Source organism: Sebastes fasciatus, chromosome 7 (genome assembly GCF_043250625.1).
Source record: "Sebastes fasciatus isolate fSebFas1 chromosome 7, fSebFas1.pri, whole genome shotgun sequence".
Taxonomy (NCBI): Eukaryota; Metazoa; Chordata; class Actinopteri; order Perciformes; family Sebastidae; genus Sebastes; species Sebastes fasciatus.
Genome location: NC_133801.1, coordinates 9,005,075 through 9,025,081, shown reverse-complemented (window position 1 = coordinate 9,025,081; position 20,007 = coordinate 9,005,075). Strand labels below are relative to the sequence as shown.

At 39.2% G+C, this 20,007-nt stretch overlaps 1 protein-coding gene and 1 long non-coding RNA gene across 4 annotated transcripts in view; one reads left to right on the top strand and one right to left on the bottom strand.

The window, feature by feature from the left end:
• lsamp (limbic system associated membrane protein) overlaps nt 1-20,007 on the top strand; it is a 650,892-nt gene that overhangs the window by 247,339 nt on the left and 383,546 nt on the right. The window lies entirely within an intron of this gene.
• Nucleotides 1-20,007, bottom strand: part of LOC141771315 (uncharacterized) — a 183,658-nt gene that overhangs the window by 61,540 nt on the left and 102,111 nt on the right. The window lies entirely within an intron of this gene.

The window sequence follows — 20,007 nt, the reverse complement described above, 5'->3', positions numbered from 1 at the left end:
GATAACTTATTATGATTTGACGCTACATAAAATTGAAGAGAATTGAAATTGAATTACCATCAGACTTAAACCCCCCGTTTCTTTCTTTCTGTTTCGTTTTCTTTTTGTTTCTTTTATGTTTCACTTTTGTCTTGTTTAATCAGTGACCTGTTGATAGGGAGAGTAAAGGGTACGACTGTTAACATTGTTCCGGTTCTTATGGGGTTGGGTGGAGAGAAGAGGGGACTATGGGGATATTTAAAACTGAATAAAAGAGAGGGATTATCAGGATTATCTTTCCGGTTTTCCTGTGAACTATTTGTAGTTCTTATTACATTATGTCAAGGAATATGATAATGTGGTTGGATCTCAGTTATGTTCTAGGGCTGCCCCCTCTTAGTTGATTAATCGATCTTAGTCGACTAAGATTGTTTTAGTCGATTCATCTTTTTTATGCTTTTTCCAAACTGAATGACTTATTTCCAGGAAACGCAGGAGCACATTTCTGGTAAACACAAGAATTAAAGTGGTGCTTTTGTGTGATTCTCTGGGGAAAAATTCAGTTTTACAGATCTGTTGATTAAATTCAGGAAGCACTGTTTCGAAGTAGCCATTGATCAAAGTGGTATGACTCTCACCTTTTAAAATAAATCACTCTCTCCTGCACTTACAGTGATACCGTATGCCAGCTCACTCTATGTTTCCTGTGCAAACATCAGGTTCCCGAATACGATCAAAAACATGATAAACAATCATAACACTTGTGTGCATATAAGTCACAGAGGAAGTGTGGTCTACTGAGATGAACAGAAAGCCCGGTCAGCCATGACATAACAGGCTCAGCACCCAGCAGAGCCAATCCCGGCATGACCAGACCAGTTCAGGATAATGAAACACCCAGCAAGACCTTCCATTACCTGCTGTGGTTCAACACCCTGGAGAAGCCATGGGTAGGCGGCTGAATGTTCTGAGCTCCCAAGTATGCCCGCTGTCACAATAAAATGCTGCACGCAACGTTGGCAGGCACATTAGGTCAGTGCACTTAATATCTTTCATTATGTTTGTTTTGCAGTTAAAGCAGCTGTTGGTCACTTGTTCAAAACAAATAGCCCGACTAGCGTGAAAGAAAAAGGTTCTAGGTGCTCCAGGATGTCTAGTAATGAAAAACTAAAGCTTCCGCAGAACCAAGGAAAACAAATGGCTTTAGAAATGAGACACCACTTCTGCCATTAGATTTATTTGCTTGTTTCCTTCAAATAAATAAATCAGGTGATGTTTTGGCCACCAAAGGCCTTCAACAATATGTTGGGGATTGCACTTTTGTCATTCATCAAATAACAAAGCAGATAAAGATGTTTCCTGTTCTGGCCAAACACACAAAAACACACAATGGCCAGACATTTTATGGAGGCGAAACCATTCAGTGATTGATTGGTATTAATAAAGTCATTGTGGGACGCAGAGAGGCTAATATTAATTTACCTAGGGAATGGACAGCAGCTTTCTGCATTCATATGAGGGACAAATAAGCATTGTAATATAAGAGAATATTCATTGTTATAGATTAAAAGATTTCGGTCTGAATAACATTTTATTGCAACAACTGGGCTGACAATGTGTCAAGTCCTTATTGGCTAAATGATGATGACTCAGTTATTCTGCGATATGGCTTCAATCTTATCCTTTAAAAACTCCTAAATAAGGCCATGTGTCGAAATGCATTGGTTGGCTTGCAGGTCAGACTCCTCCAGTATGTGAGATGGTGTTACCGCGAGTAGTCTTTCACATTTACCCAGACAACACAGCAGTGTGAGCGTCGCTACATGGGAGCAAAGTACTGTGCACAGTGTCAGAGGTAGCATCCGTCTGTCACATGCTGCATCCACCTGTAGCGCTGTATGTCCAAACATTTAGATTTCTGAGGAGCGTGACCTTCAGCAGATTGTAATGCATAATGTATGAACAACAAAAAATGTGCACCGTTTTAGCTGAATGATCCCCCCCATGCACACACACACACCACACATAGAGAGAGAGAGAGAGAGAGAGAGAGAGAGAGAATGGCAGAACATTCAAATAAGTAATGCATTTTAAGAAGCATATATAATGTTCAATCATTTTATCCACTCTGCGATGACCTTTTGGAAACAGGGCTAGACAGTACCTAATGTGTGTTTGCTTCTTTTTATATATTTTGTAGATTTAAATGACATTACAGACTGAACAATAGGCTGAATACATATGTAAATTAGTGTTTAACTAATCATATACCTGCAGCATATATGTGCTTTATTAATTTAAACAATATTTTATGTTGGATTATTCAAGATATGATTAAGTGTAAGTCAAAACTCACTTTGAATTATGCCTAAACTTGTATGATTTGAGGAAAAAAAAATGCATTTTCACTTTTAATAAACTGCCTGTAAGGTTACACTTACTCAAACCCATCTAGACAATGAAGGTGAAGTGAAAGTTTTGGCCCATAATGCAGCTCCCAGTGTTACCTTTAGAGATGATAAAGTGTAATGACCCCGATCCCTGCCAGGTGGAAGCTATAGCCAACACAGAGGGACAGCTAATCAATGTTTGGTGAGTCATTCTTGATGATTTATGGAGACGATTCAGCGGAATGTAGTTGATTCTGGCCTGAGAACCAAAATGCACCGGAAAAACGCCATTTGTTATTGGGATATACAGGGCTTATGTGGGAACACAGTGGGCATGGTGCAAAGTATACTGCAGTATATACTTGTAGTTTTGGTTTAAACCATGAAAAACCCTGGTTTGTTTGTTTGTTTGTTTGTTTGTTTGTCTGTCTGCACAAGTGGTAAAATCTCCCCAGCTGTACAAGTGCATTCCAGTTTGTGATTCATTCGGATTCACACCGGATCCCCAGAAATATAGCCCCTCGCCCCAAGAGGCTTATCCGCCGTCAGATCGATAGCGAATGGGTTCCGAGATTGCCGCAATTTTAGCAGAGACATTTTTTTTTTCATGCTGACTAACTGCTGTTCAGCAAATACCTTTCTGAAATTATTGGCATGTCTCACTGTTGTTTTGAAGCCATCAGGAAAGTACGTTGGCTTATTTTTGCACAGTGGATGATATTGTACTTTCAGTTTGCGTCAAAAATGCCCAGCAAGGAAAGTTCCTGGATATTGGTTATATTGTTCATACAGATGAGCAAGCATTCTTGAGCCACCTTAAGACACAGCTCAGCAAAACGCTGACACTGTATGACCTGGGTCTGTGAAACACCAAAAAGCAAAGTGAGAATGGGGATCTTTCCGGGAAACACATTACTGGAAGTGCAATATGAGGCATTATCACAGGATGAGACTGTTGATGTTAATGGATTCTTTTAATGTCTATCGACTTGTTGTTTCCTCCTCTTCTTTGAATCTGTGTGTATGTGTCTATGAGTATCAGCCAGAGGGATGATAATGACACTTGACTCAACTCTACATTTAGTCATGCTCAAAACAGATAAGTCCAAATATAACATCAAAGTCCTGTTACAAATCCAACAAGCCTTTTTTTAATGATATCATTAATACATAAGTTGAATTAGTAACCCAATGAGACAAATGTGTCATAGATAGATAGGGCTGTCAGTCGTTTCAAATATTTAATTGCGATTAATCGCATGATTCTCCATGATTAATTACAATTAATCGTGCATTTTTTTATCCGTTCAAAATGTACCTTAAAGGGAGATTTATCAAGTATTTAATACACTTATCAAAATGTGAGTGGGCAAATATGCTTGCTTTATGCAAACATATGTATAAATGTATTATTGGAAATCAATTAACAACACAAAACAATGACAAATATTGTCCAGAAACCCTCACAGGTACTGAATTTAGCATAAAAAATATGCTCATATCATAACATGGCAAACTGAAGCGCAACAACGTGTCAGTGTGCTGACTTGACTATGACTTGCATAAAACTGCATGTGATTATCATAAAGTGTGCATGTCTGTAAAGGGGAGACTCGTGGGTACCCATAGAACCCATTTTCATTCACATATCTTGAGGTCAGAGGTCAAGGGACCCCTTTCAAAATACCCATGCCAGTTTTTCCTCCTTCCTCCTTTGGAGCGTTATTTAAACTCCTTTGCGACAAGCTAATATGACATAGTTGGCACCAATAGATTCTTTAGGTTTTCTAGTTTCATATGATACCAGCACCTTCACTCTAGCTTTAAGAATGAGCCCGCTAAAACCTAAAAATCACATGCTGCGTTATGCATTAAAGACATTAGTGAAGTCAAAACACATTTGCTTTAACGTGTTATTATGACGTTAACTTTGACAGCCCTAGTCACATGTAGTCATACAATATGCCACTTCTTGTGTCAGTTAGGAGATAAAGGTTGGCATGGCTTGCTTCAGTTACGGTTATCTAATAACCCTGCGTGTGTGTGTGCGCGTGTGTGTGTGTGTGTGCGTGTGTGTATAAAGATAGAGCACAATCTGCCATATCCAAAGTCCTGCTCTCTATTTCTATTACTGACACAATGGCTGCCTTTCCTGAGGCAATCGCACACCACAGGGACACATAGATGGAGCCCTGAGGGTTTAGAGACTCTCTCCTTCAATTTTCTCTCACATTCCATCTTCACTCCTCCCTACCTCGCAGTAAATGTCCCTTTCTTGTGTAATTATTTTCTTCTCTGGTTGTGGGGTTTTATCGGGAAATGTCAGATCTGCTTCCGAATGCAGTCCAATAAGGAAGAGGCTTCGGGATGAGATTAGGGGTCCACTGATTGCTCTCTAATTAGACGCTGATTGGAGGTTGATAGAGGACACATAGTTAAGTTGGATATTATCTTTCGTGTTTCCTGATGTGATGTATTGTTTGTGTCTGCAGTCCAACTCCCTGGTGGATGTTGCTACTTGACAGTGCTGACTGTGGTTTGACATCTTGATTATGTTACCGCTACAGTATATTTAAGCAGTGATCATTCTCTCTAAGCCACTGAAAGGCTGCTAATACATCCGAAGACATTTGACTGAGGTGCTAAAGGAAATATGATTTAGGTTTTATACCTTCCAAACCCCTCTACCTCCAACAAAAGCGAGGGTGTATCTAGGCTGCACTCATTAATAAGCAGCGAGCACATAAGGTCAAACACTAATTGCTCTGTACTTTTGGCAGGGAGTGTATGCGCGTGTGCCGTCGTTCTTTTTGACTGTTCTTCTGCTGACTGGAAAGATGAAAGGATTAGTATTCAGTCCACAGCCACACATTGCTCCTGCAGCGCTCCTGCAGCGCTGCATCGATCAAGGTTTCGGTGGTTTAAAGCTGGCAGGATTTCACACAAATACAAATTAAAATGTGTGATTGCTAGCATCTGCTAAGGACATTTTCTTTGCTATCTGTCTATATGCCTGTCTGTAAGAGTTGCAACAATGAATCATTTAATTGATTAGTTGTCAACTATTGAATTAATTGCCAACTATATTGATAATTGCTGAATGGACTTTCTGATTCCAGCTTCTTACATGTGAATATTTTCTGGTTTCTTTACTCCTCTGTGACAGTAAACTGAATATCTTTGAGTTGTGGACAAAACAACACATTTGAGGGCCTCATCTTGGGCTTTGGGAAACACTGATCGACATTTTTCACCATTTTATGAACCAAACAACTAATTGATTATTCAATAAAGAAATCAACAGATTAATCAACAATGAAAATAATTGTTAGTTGCAGCCCTACTGTCTATATGTCTGCCTATTGACTGCCTGTTCCTTGGCTGTAATGATGGGTGGTTATACTAATATCTTAATGGATTTATACGGGAAAAGACAGCTTGTCCTTGTTCAGCTTTGACCTGCCTTACATAAAAGTAGTTGTGGACTGTTTTGCAATAGCAAGTCTGGTTATAATTGACATTTTGTATACTTTCACCTCCAAAAAAAGTAGTTTAAATGTTTAAACAGGGTACTCACAGGTCTGATTTCCCATGTGGCAATGCCATGTGCTCTCAGTTATAAAACCCCATTCTTATATTCATTATGTTGATAAAAAAAAGTGAAATAGGCTACGTTTTTCCAAATAGTATTACCCAGTGCAATTTAATTAAATGTAATTTAAATGAGAAAGGGCTGGTTATTAAGCTCCGTTTTTGCCGTGACCCTGTATTTCTATAATTCCTCTGTTGAATAAAATGCTGCTAGATGTCCAAACCTTCAAAAATAAAATCCCAGGTTAAAACAAAAATGAAATAAAGTCCCTCCTGTTCTTTGAAAGTATTCAGGTTATGAACAGTGAATGTCAGTGACATCAGAGACCACGGAAAACAGGGTGTCCTTGCAGAACTGATGAAACAGACATATCACAAAGACTCTCCTAAATTGTGTTGTCGCACCCACCAAGACCAAGGTCTCTGTTCCAGCTCACTGTTTACGAGCTGAAACACAGCTGTGCATGAAAAATGTGACTGGGTGGGGAAGGGCATCCGTGTAAGAGATTTAGCTGGCTGGGATCCATGACCGGTCTCTGTTATCTCTGTTTTTTTACCCTTTACAGGCTTACTGTTGTAAAGGTACTCATGCTCCCCTGCATGCGTAAAGTAGCCTCAACCTTCTTACTGTATGACATATCCATTTTTATTTCCATCTGCCATAGCTGTAAATATGTTTCACGCTAGCGCACATGTTTCTTTAAGACACAAGGGTGACTATAAATCATATCGGAGTGAAAACGTGTGACAAACAAATATAAGCCTTCCTCATTTGCCTCATTTGTCTCATTTCATTAATGTTATTCATACATGAAGATTCAGTCACATGAATCATTTAAACAATACCTCTAAATTGTTGCCTTTTGCAGGCTTAACAAATGGAAATTAGCTCCATTCTTTCCAATGTTTCAATTTCATAACAACTTCTGGTCTGCTTTGCAGCACGCAATGGTAACCTTAAATTGGCATATAATGTACAATAAAAAAAACTGTAGATTATTTTTTAGATCCTCAAGATGGCAAACATCCATTTTTTCCTGTGACAACATTAAACCTGTCCATGTCTGTAACCAGAGGCAGGGTCTTATTTCTCAGCTGGGTACTTAGTCTTAGAGCAGAAGCAATAGGGTGCCACTCCAAAGGCTGCATTTATAGCAGTATAGGTTCCAGGCTTTGGCTTAGCCATACTTTACTCATTCACTTTACTTAGGGAACGCTACTCAGTGAGCCTGCAGTCTGGCATATTAATCAGGCAGCTCCGCAGTGGAGCCATTTCTCCTCTAAATCTAATCACCAAAGGATCCCAGTCTATATCCTTTGGAAAGGCAGAGCCCTGAAACAAATATATGCGCCATTAAAAAGCACATTATTCTAACAAAATTGTCTTTCGGATCCTCTTTGTGAACGTATATGCTGTAGCCTCGACTCAATATTTGTGTACATCAGTCCGGGGAATTAAAGGTGCTAAATACGGGATTGAGAGCATTTCTATTGCCTTTCAGCGGCTCTCAACATGGTGACAGTGAGCCGCAGCTAACAATGCATAACAATAGCGAAAGAGCAGACACAGATAACAGGAGCCTCTTCCACGCTATCTGTTCAAGTCGGGAATGTTGCGTCCATTATTCCGCCGCGCTGTTCTGTATGAAAGGTATGTGCACTAAAAGCACATGCGGCCGGCAAGGCAATGTCAACGAAGCAATGAGAAGCTCTTATTACAACACACACAGAGGGACTTCATTCTCTGCTCAGGTAGACATTACTCCTCTATGTCTTTACATAGCAAATAGTTGTTGGCTGCTATATTAATGCTTTGAATATTGAATTTAGCACCTTTAATAGGATGTGTGCAGGACAGATGATGTTTTAAGAATGAATGAATTCTGAATCTTTATAATTTTCCCCTGAGTGAAAACAGGAGGAGAACCGCCCCACACTGTTGCTGCAGGAATCCTATAGGACACTGTTAAAGGAATAGTTCATCCACAAAATATAAATTATATATAGTACTCACCTCCTTATAGGCTCTCTATGGTAAAGAAGTTATAAAACGTATCACAAACTTTCTGAAAATCCCTGTGCGTGCGCCATTATCCACCTGTCCTGTTTCCATTTGTGGGCTCATAGAAAAACAACTAGAGGCAAAGCATAGGAAAAGCAAAAGTTTTGTTTTGGAAGTTTATAACCTTTTTTTGCTGCTCTCCTTAACGCCATTGGATAGGATTCTTAATTTTTTCTTGGACCACAGAGAGCATAGGGAGGTGAATATTGTATACAGTTGATATTGTTTTTGGGTAAACTATTCCTTTAACATTAAGCAATAATTTAGCGTAGTTATTGCTTAATATTAACAGTGGTTAGTTTGAACACAGTACTGCAGCTGGGTCAAGACAGATGCTAGATGCTTTCACTCATGATCACCTGTCCACTGCCGTCTACCGTTAAAGCTAGAGGATTTCTTTTATGATGTACTTTTGAAGAATCCTGATTCATGAGCAAGTCAGTATGTGAAAACCAACAATGTTGAATTCTCCAGCGTGAGGTTGGATGCTGGCAGTAGTCACAGTATGCTCCTTCCTCCAGAGCTGTGGGGAGGATGGCATGAAGGGAGAGAACAATTACAGAAATGGAAAAAAAACAACATGTTTGCAAAAAATTGAGTGAGGCTCCAATTTATTTGAGACCTTTAAGGTGTTGAAACCGTATTCTGAAACAAACTTTCATTGCACAAAAAGACTGAAATAGACCCCGAAGCAGACTGCGCCACGGCAGCCTGATAAGCTGCACAGACCGACTGAAACTCTCAGGAGTGAGCCTCGGCTCAGAGGGTTCAGCCTGGAAGAGCTGAGAAGTTTGATACGCTCTATTGACTCCACTCTGGCTAAATGGAAGAAATTGATCTCCAAGGTGTCATTCAGAGATTGTGTGTGAGCAGCCCGATAGCACTGTCGCTGTGGACCCATCTGGCCTTTGAGAACCCAGCAGGTAGCCTCTTGCAGAGCCTGCAGTAGAACTGCTCCGATTTAACGCTGTGGTAATCCTTGGGAATGTTTAATGTCATGAAATTACCATCAATGGCTCCACAGGGCGCTCGGATTTAGAATTTTTACCATCAGCCCACGTTTCCAAAGTTGACACAGTGGTAGTTAAATTGTTGAGAAGTCATTGTTCTGTGTAAATACTCCATTTATTGTATTATAATTATTCCACAAATGGTTAATCATACAGTATTTGAGCTCAAATTTTCTTCTCAAGTTTTTCTCAAATTTCTTTTGGATTTCTTCTTTCTGTTCCACGAGCATAGAATACGTCACAGACACACACGTTGGTAGTATAACACCCAAGCAGTACATTCTGCTATTTCAGACTTGTGCAAATACATTTTTTAAAGATAACTTAAGGTATAAGTTTTACTGTGTGAGAATATGTTTTGGCTCTTTCTTGTATTGGATTTGGCTCGCTCTGTAGGTGGCAAACAAACAAGAGCATTGAGAGGGGAATCCAGAATGTACCATGGTGTTGCAGGCAGTTAGGCTATATGTTCACTATGTTAGTTTAGTGTATTAGGTTGCTAGTAGCACCAAACAAAAAAGAGCTAAGGCTCACTTTGATCAGCTAGTGGTGCTAGATGGAAAGTCAGGGGATCGACAGTCATTATGATCCATCCTCTGGTAACTAATCCAGCTAATAGTTGTCAAGACATTTCACAAAAAATAAAAATGTCAATCAGTTGGTGTCACTAGAGGTAAAGTAACAGGATCACCCAAGTCAGTAGGATTCATCGATCTGCACTGAGTGTTATAGCAATCCATGGTTGTTGGGATATTTCCAACCCGATATCACGCCAAGGCGTGTAATAGACCCGTCTGTCCACCAGAGGACTGTGTGTCAGTGTCGCCTTTTGCCTTGCAGAGACTGTATGAATGTGCAGTACCAGCAAGGGGCGACAAAACTGCTTAATGTTACTTAGGTTAAGGGAAAACGTCATGGTTGAGCTTAAATTAATAACGTAAACTAAGTAAAACAGGTACGGAAACAACATAACGTCAGTACGGAAAACACGGTCTCGAACACGGGTCTCCTGGTTGAAAGTGTCGTATTTGTTGGGCCCATCTGCCTCCACACCTGCCCACCCACAATAAGTGCTTTTTCTCACTTAATATACTGTGCTATGTAACTAGCTCTGAAGTTAGACTTCCGTTACTACATAACATGTAACAAACGTCATGTGGCAACCACAAAACACTTCACCTTTATGCACTCGTGTAATATTCACGTCTCGGCGGCACAAAACGTGACACTGACACACTTTCTTCTGGTGGACAGATTGTGTCTATAACACGCTTTCCCGTGAGACTGAGCTTGATATTTTCAGTGTGGACAAAAGTGGTGGGCCAACCGGCGGATGTTTCCATCCCTGGAGCCGTGCTGCCACAGTAGCATGACTAAAAAGTAACACGATTGGGATTCCTGTAGCAGTCACATCACAACGTTGCTGTTGCGAGCTCAGCTCCTGTAAGGATACTATAGCTTAGCTTCTCCGTTGCTAAGAAACAAAATTGTCTTCATGGCTTCTTCAAATGACACTGACAGGATGTGTATTGTTGACAAGTTCATAACCTCAGTGGTAGCATTGTTTCCCCCTCTCTCTCTCCCTCCCTGTCTCTCTCCGTGTGTGTCTCTGTTTCAGTCTGTTGAATACTGTTACATGCTCTGGACTCATTAGTGCTTCCTCTTTTATGAAATGGGGCCTCTCAAAAGCTTTTCTACATAATACAACCCTCTCTAGTGACTGTTCTGCTCTGTGGTAAAGTCTCTGCATGTTACTAACTCACAAAGGAAGATAGCTCAGTCAACTAAAGCAGGATTATGTGGCTAAATTAGCATTTTTAAGTAAGGGAAGAACGGCAGTTTCAGCTAATGTTCTTTCAATGGTTGCCGCTTAAAAATCTCATTAGTGCTCATTATTGTCCTCTTGAAATGAGTGTCCTTATGATAATGAGCTTATGAGTTTAAAGTGCTCGGGGCTCGGCTGGGCCTGGACTCTTTTTTTTTTATTTTTCCGTTGTTGTTGTTGTTTCCTGAATCCCACTATGGCTTCCCTCTGGTTTAGGATCATGCATTATTGTGTCTGTGTTTAAGCTCAGACTGCTCTACCACAGTGCTTGTTTTTTTTCTTTTAGGAAAACAAAAAGTAGTGATGACTCTGCATTTTAATACTGCAATAGTAATGGGGCAGAATTAATCCTACATTGGATATGCTTCAAGAACATGTCTTGTTTACCTAGCCATAATTACAAAGAAAGAAAAAAAGAAAGAAAAAAAACCCCTGTATAATCAGTGTCTCTGTTGTCAAAATGCAATCTAAATGGTAATTGTTTACCCTATCTCAAACAAAAGCAACACCTCAAACTCAACACAAAAGCATAGTGTTTCATTCAGTCACATTCTCCACAGAGTGCTTGTGTTTCAAGCTCTGGAGAAACGCTGCGTTGTCACTGAATAACACAATGTTTTTGCTCCATTGATCTCAAGCAGTGTACTTCCACTGTCTGACATGGTTATGTTCAGCTTTGGCTGCAGTAATCCCTGTATTTACAAAGCCATTGTCATGTTGAGAGCTTTGCTCTGTTCAAGACCACTGAGCGGTTGACTTAAGCCTGTATTGACTCTACAGTGACATTTTTTTTTTTTTTTCTTTTCCCACAAAGTGTCTTGTGATATTTAGCTGCTACAGCTAATCTACACATAATCACTCATGCTTTGAATGAACTCGACATTAATAACACGTTTTTCAGGCTGATCTCATACACCGTTCTTAGCTATAAGAAACTCAAAGTTGATTTATTTGTCATGTAACTGACGTACTTAAGTAATGCCAATTCCGGAGTTATTTTAAGCCAAACCACAATCCTTTCCTTAACCTAACTAGGTAGTTTTGTTGCCTTATCCTAACCAAGTTGATCTTTTCATAAACCTAAGTAGTTTTAGTTTGCCTAATCCTAACCAAGTTTATATTTTCCTAAACCTAACTAAGTAGTTTTGTTGCCTAAACCTAACCAATTTGATCTTTTCCAAAGCCTAAATAAGTAGCTATGTTGTCTAAACATAAGAAAGTTGTTTCTTGTGAAGACAAAAGTATATTTTGAAAATACTGTATGCATGTAACGAGCGGGAATTGACATATGTTGCTGGACATTCGTAGGAAAACGAACAAATTATTTCTTCATAAGATATCATACGAACTATCGTATGAGAATACATTGCTATTGTTTTATTCTCTCACATGCACAACACAAAAGCTCTGTTGTTGGTCTTGCCGAAAAGCACCTTGGGAGTCGTAGTTAATGGTACACTGGCTTGAGCCTTTGACTTTTTTTTTTATCAAAGAACCACTTAATTTCTAAAACAGTTGCTCATCTTTTGTTCTGATTTATTGAACAAGGAGAGTTTCATGTTGATCCAAACCTTAAAAATGCTCCAACTGTGAGGTACATTACATTGTCTGGGGAAAATCAATGGGAGTTTTTACTTCCAGAACCAAGGGAGCCATGAGATAAACTCTATAACCGGAATACCAAATGAATGGATATATATATATCTGTCTCAAGAATACATATCTCACATTGATTCATTAAATGCTGAATTTATTAATCAATACATAGTCATCGGTGCATTCAAAATAAATATGTTCAAGCACATATTGCAATCAGCATGTTTTGTTCCCCTCTGGCCTCCTACATCTGTACCTATGATGCAGAGCCTGAAGTGATCTGATTTTTGATTGGGGTCTTACGGAGCCTACACCTCTGTTGATAACATAATTAAATTGTGCTTCACTGACTGACAGCTCCATTCCGTAGCTTCATTCTTAGTATTCACAATATCTTGTTTATCTAAAACCTAATATGGAATATCAAGTGTCTGACATCATTGCGGTTTCTTCATTAACCAAAACATGACAACTAATTATACCGAAGCTGTTGTTTGTAATGACACATCCCTCAGGGTTTAATTTGTTCTGAAAATCATCAGTGTAATATTAGAGCAATGTCAATGGCGGTCAAAGCATCTATTTGCTAACATGACGTATCGCTGCTAACTCCTGATGTTGTTTCACAGTAATGGATTCACTGTGTCACATAATGAACGGAGTAACTTTTCAATATCAGCTGAATGACAAGCGTGTTTCTTGCTGTTCACTGTGACTGTGGATCATTAGCTGCTATGTTCCGTGGGTAGTGGCACATTGAAGTAGAGCTCAGTAGATTGATGGTCTCTGTGGTCTCTTCTAAAGCGGGGTTTCATACGAGCTGACAGTTCACAACCTGACTTCCACGTGTCCATTTCTGCAGTCTTCATGCTGTCAATTATCTCTCTCTCTTTCGCACACACACACACACACACACACACACACACACACATGCAGTACTCACCCTTGAGGTTATTCGGTGGCCTGGATGTGAGTGACAGGTAAGAAATGTACAATAATAACCCAAGCTCTGCTTTCATCCCCAAAGGACCTTTATCTCAGATGAACAGTTTTACTGATACCATCAGGTACATTTTCTGAATAACCTGAATAACACATTATGAAGTCTGGACGCTGAATCTATAGTTTTTCCCTTTTATGTATTTATTTTATGTTCGGCTGTGCTTCCACCTGTGTGCATACTAATCACCTTAAAACAGTAATTATCTGAAATACAAAAGTTTGCTCTTCAAGGCACATCATTCATCGGCAACAAAACTTTTTACATCCTCATTAAAACGGCAATGAGAAATATCATTAAGGTCATTAAACACTGAGCCAAACACACATACAGCAAGCATGTATGCTTGCACACACAGTCAACCTCATATGCATGCACATTATAGTACATACGCACACTTGACATCACACATCCTCACTAGGGCTTCAGCTATGGGAATACCGCAGCTAACTTGGCATAATGAATTAATATCAAACACAGCTTTATCCAGCCTGTGCAGCCTCACAGCTCCAGAGCTCCAACAAACTCTTCATCTTTAATGGGTCCCATGTTATCAGCATTAGCACGGCTGACCGCCCTTAGCACAACATGATTCATCTTGGCATTGTTTTCAACACTGATTAACTGGGTTAAGGTCCAAATAACAATACACAGGTATCGCACAAAGTTCTGTAAAGAAATGATTAAACAGGACTTTTAAGGACATAATCACACTGCCAAGCACTGTTGGCAAAGGTTGATTCATATTGACATAGCAGTACTGGTCAATTCCCATATCAGTGTTTCCCATATCTTCACTCTGTGCTGCTTTAGAATTATGAGCACCGCTGATGAAAATTTAATTTGATTCATTAATATGCTCTCCTCGTGTTTCACTGAGTGCTGAGTTTGGCCTCTTCCAACGTATTCTCATACAACCGTTCGTATGGTATCTTACAAAAAGTTATTCCTCATCTTTTCTGTTTTCCTACGAATGCCCAGCATAAATTTCCGCTCCAGTCTTTTCAAAATAAACTCTCGTCTTCACAGGAAACAACTTGGTTAGGTTTAGGCAACAAAATTGCTTCATTTTAGGAAAAGATCGCGAAAGTGGCGTATCTTAAGTACAGAAGTTAGGTGACAGATAAATCAATGTTGACTTCTGGTTTCACACAGGGCACGAACACCGGTCTCCTGGAGTTTTTATGACCCGACCACCTGACCTCCTCCCAACGCAGCGTTTGCGGCTCTTTATACTTGTTCACAATTACATGGATTACATATGAATTGATTTCGTGGGATGTATACGAATTACAGTGCATATACTTTTTGTAGGTATACAGAAGCTACGAACAGTGTATGAAAACAGCCTGCCTCTCTACACACCCACGGAGCCGAGAAGAGGAATACAGATAATGTTGTCGTGCCGGTTATAGGCTCGGTAGTGAATGACACGATAATGTGCAGACAGATTCTGTGTTTTTGTGTTTTCAGCAGAACTAGACCAGAGAATATTCAGTTAAAACAGATTGGTGATGCTGTTTCTCCGTGAAGTTTGCTGGACTTTGGTGTGGTAGTAGAATGAGTGTTAAATTATCTGCCTGATATTTTGGGACTTGCCTTTTAGAATCTGAAGTAATTTTGTAAATGCATATATACTGTTTTCATCAACATATTGTAGATTGCAACTAGGCTGCTTTTGGAGACTTAAATGACGTGGTAAAACACTGAAAACTGTGCATTTGACATATTTGGTTTTGCTATCTCTCTTCTTCTGATACCTCATCTTATTTCCATCATTTTATTTCTTAATATTGCTGTTCTGACACATGCACCAAAACAGATTATTTGTACACATGTATAGTAATTGGTGAATAAGGTCACATTCTGAACTTTTAACATATCAAAAGTTAGATGATGCATGTCTCTTTGGTTTTCCCCATGTGTATCACTAATGTCACCTGAATTATCATACTGTATTTCAACTCTAGTTTGAATTTATGCATGTTTGTCATTGGTATTCCATTCAAGCAGATGGTAAAAAAATCACACATTGAGTGGATGGAAACCCCTCTGGAGGTTCAGCCGAGCTTCTCCTCCTACGCAGAGTAAACTAAATGGAAGGCTAACAGCTGGTGAAAGTTTGCCAAAGCAAAGACCCACAGTGTTTAGCTTTTTTCTTTTTTTTTTTTTTTACTCTGAGGATGTCATGTGGTGTGGATTGTTGCTGCATGTTCACACCTAGTCTGTTTGAACGCCCACGTTTGCTTAAATTATTGTGGTGGTTGAGAACGATATCATTCCAACTGCACAGAAAACAACCTCACTGAAACACCGTGAAATTCTAGGTCTCGGCCTTATTCCAAGTCAGCTGCAGGTGCGGTTCGTTTATGGTGCGAACAAAGCACAACGGCCTCAGCAAGCGGCGTCAAGGGCTGCTTTCCATTATTTCCGTATATCTGGATAACTTACTGTGCATTACAGCTTACATAATAGACTTGTTTCACCTTGCGAAGTCAAGAACATTATTTTACAGATGGTTACGAGATGGTGCAGGTTATGCTTTCAAGGATGTTTGTTATATGAATCTGTGCATGCACAATTATACTTCTCATTTCCTTTTATGATGTAAAACATATGTATGAAATGTATGAGTTTAAATGAACTCAGTGTTATGCATCTGTAACAAGCATACTGAGAGATAATGAGACAGCAGGAGGCATGTTATGGAAGGAGAAATTGGAACAGCCATCATTATGGCATGTAGGAATGGCAGGAAATAATATGGAAAATATAATATAATACACACAGCATACATGTAATGCCAAATGTAGAATGAAATGACTACCTGAGTGTTCATTCTGGCACAAACACTTCAACTGTGAATTTCAGTAATTAGCACCCCTTCAATCCGAGGGGAGAATCTAATTAAAATCACCTTCTGCTGTGTTTGACTATAGAACAAAACGCTGCATCCACTTGCGTACTTGTCTCACTGGCACGAGGCAGGGGAGCAGAGGTTTGAATTGAAAGCCTTGTTTAAAATGTTTTGCCTGAACTAACATGGCGATTAATTTGTTTGCTCTTTTCTTTTTTTTTCTTCTTTCCTTTTGTTTCCCTTCCTTCCCTTCTTGTAGACTCAATACAACTGTTCATGAGAGCTTTCAGTGGAATTAATTTGTATTATCATGTCACAGTTTTTGTAAACAAATCTTCTCTCTGCTGACATTTTCCACAAAACGTATTGTTTTGAAGAGAAATTATGCTTCACGGGGCTTTGTGTTCATTTCTGCGAGTCAGTGAATGTTACATTTGTTCTGTTTGTTTGTTTTAACGATTTTTTCCTCTCTCTTACACTTTCTTCAGCTTTAACAAGTTTGCTTCTAAAAAAGACAATATGAATGTGGCAGAATGTGATGAATGGGAATTTCAGCAAGACTGATCAAAGAGACGAAGCCAGGATACATCTGTCTCCCAATGCTCAGAGGGAGAGAGGAGAAGAAGTAGTTAGAGAGAGAGGTTACAAACTGAGGCCGGTTTACCCTCCTTTATCCAAGTTGTCTAATTTAACAAGCCCATAAATTACCAAACAAACAGAGGGTATGGGTGCTCCGATAGATCAGCCGCTGAACATTATTGGCCGATACTTGTTGCCTGCCAGTAAATATAGAGTTGCCAATTCATTATACTTTCTCATCAATGATGTTAAGAATAATTGAATAAATAAACAATGCTATGTGATAACTTGTAGGGATGTAACAATACTTAAAGTTTCAGTAGGCAACAAGTTTTTAGCGTCATTGGGAAAAAAATCCATAATAACATTTCTGCATATTGTAATTCAACTGTTCTGAGAGAAAACTAGACTTCTGCACCTCCTCATGGCTCTGTTTTCAGGCTTTGGCCAATCACAGGTCATTTCAGAGAGAGATAGTTCCTATTGGCTGTGCTCTGGCTGGTAGGCGCTACTTGGTCTTTCCTCAATTGTTGTAAACATGGCCGTCAGGTCACAAACTTTCTCATTTTACAGCTAAACAGTACACTACAAGATGTTTCTGAAAACATTTGAGGAGAGAAATAGGCATTACAGTAACAGAATGTTGATTCATATTTGATCAGCGCTGCCTAGTTTGACCGTTTGAGCGGAGTTTGTGAATGATTGACAACTGCTCAGAGACATTCTGTGAAATCTTGCAGATGCCATAAGGAGCACCAGAGGCACATGGTTATTTTTAGATTACCTGTCTCATGCACTACTGCCAGGATATAATGACTGTTTTATAAAAATAACTTAATCATATTTGCTCCATTTCTACACACTGCAGCTTTTAAACATGAGAAATGTAGCACTTTATACTGAACAACGGGGGGTCTATTTTTATTCTTTATTATTAAAATGAATATAACTTTTCATTTGAATTTCATTTTTCATTTAAATGTCTTGAAGAGCCCAGTAATAAAATTGTCAAATCATACTTTAGTTGCTTTATGTGAGTTAATATAAATGTAACTGATTGTGTGTATTGTCTCATATCAATCACACGCAGCTGGAATGAATCGGATTGAAATAGTATCGTGGCAGACTTTGTTACTGACTTTGTGATACCAGCAAATATAGATAGGTGATCGTTATCGACCAATACCGCTTCCCAAAAATCCTGATCGGAGCACCCTTAACAGAGGGGACTCTGATTTTGTAAACTGGAGGATAGCATTATGCTGATTTATGACAGCACACTTTATTACGTTTTGTTACTCTGGAATAACTTCTCTTCTCTCTCCTCCCCTGTCCTCTCACCTCCTGTTAATTATCTTCTAATAACAATCACAGTGAGGCAGCAGGGAGGCTCCTTAATTTATTCTGCTCCAGGGTAAACCTTTTGGTAGGTCCTCCTAGGATATGGATCATCACAACGATGATAGCTTTTATACTGTGTGTGTGTGTCTGTGTGGGTAGACTAAGGTAATTCTAGAACTGCTGCTCTAGCAGATTGTAAAATATGCTAGACTCGTCTGCACACAGCACCTGTAGTGCATTTGTGCATGTGTACGTACCTCTTTGGGAGTCTGCTCATTAGTTTTTGCGACGTGCAATTCAGATTAAAATATGCTTCCAGAGGCTACACACTCTAAGCTGAGTGCAGCTCCCAGGATCTAGTGGTGTATGTCCAGTGATATCGATCTCCAGGGACGAGTTAGCGACAGTTAAACTCAGTGTTTTCTCTGTCCTAACAAATAATAAGACATTATGATGAGATGTGCAAGGGAAGTATCATTCATGCTGCACAATCACTCGCTCATTTGTGAGGAGAATGGCTACCAGCCGACTATTAACGTCTAATCATCCTTCTGCCACCTCAACCTTTCTTCATTATGTGCTATATGTTTTGTGTTGTTGCTTTAAATTCGGTTTAATGTTCGTGTAGGCCATGTGTTTGTTTGTTTAAGCAGAATTCCCTTTGGTGCTCTAATTATTTGAGAGTTCCCTCTGGCTAAACTAATAGCCTGTTTCCATCAGCTAATTCTGCTTTTAGGGAAATGTGGTTGTGGTGGCGGAATAATTAGTTGTTGTTAAGGTGTCAAAGGGGTGTGAAGAATCCTGAGTTTAGTGGATGTTACTGACAATAATTTCAGGAGGAGGACAGTTTTAATGAATCTGTTTGAGTGAATATAATGTGTCAAAAAAAGAGTGTTAATTCTGAAACTCTTCAACTGTTCAATCTCGATTAGCAGATCTGTCGCTGACAGGCAGCCTAATCAGGCACACGCGTTTGAATTGCGTCACTAGTTTGACAAGCAGAGGGAAATGAACTATAGCCCAACAGCCAGGCCAATATATTGTCCAATTTTAGCTCATTGCAGATAGATCAATAGTGGCATATACATCAACGGATAAGTAATAAGAAATGGTAGCAGTGAAATGCTTAAGATATGCTTGAGGTTTTCAGAGAGTGCTGATACATTTCGGCTCAACTATTAACGTTGATATCGGCTTGAAAAATCTATTATTGGTCGGGCTATAGAGTAAACTGCACCGTGTAATTGTATTGCTGCTTCATGTGAATTATGTAGATGAACAAGGAGTTCTCTGGCACTGAAGGTAAATGTGATATTAGGCTGCTACAATGACTTGATTTCGGTTTCTTCAATGGAATTATTGTTGATGATATAATATATACATTTATCCTGCAGGCTAGTTATCCTTTTTGGGCTGCAACATTTAGCCAACTACATTTCTTTCTTTCAGTAATGTGTGAAACTGTTTAAGACCTTACAGTAACTACAGCCTCACTAATATAGACCTGACATTTATAGAGAGAAAAGAAGTCCTGAAACACCCAATAATGTAATCATTTCCTGAAAATGTAATAAAATTTGCACTTAACCTGATAGAAAATGCAATATAACCCAATAATGTAACAACTTGACTAATAATGTCTGAAAATGTAATACTTTTGACGGATATAATACTATGTTCATTTCCAGTTCAGAGTTCTACATTTTGTGTTTTAAGAATTTAAGAATGTTCTATACATTGGATTTGAAATTAAATGACTATTAGGTTAAAGTGCAGA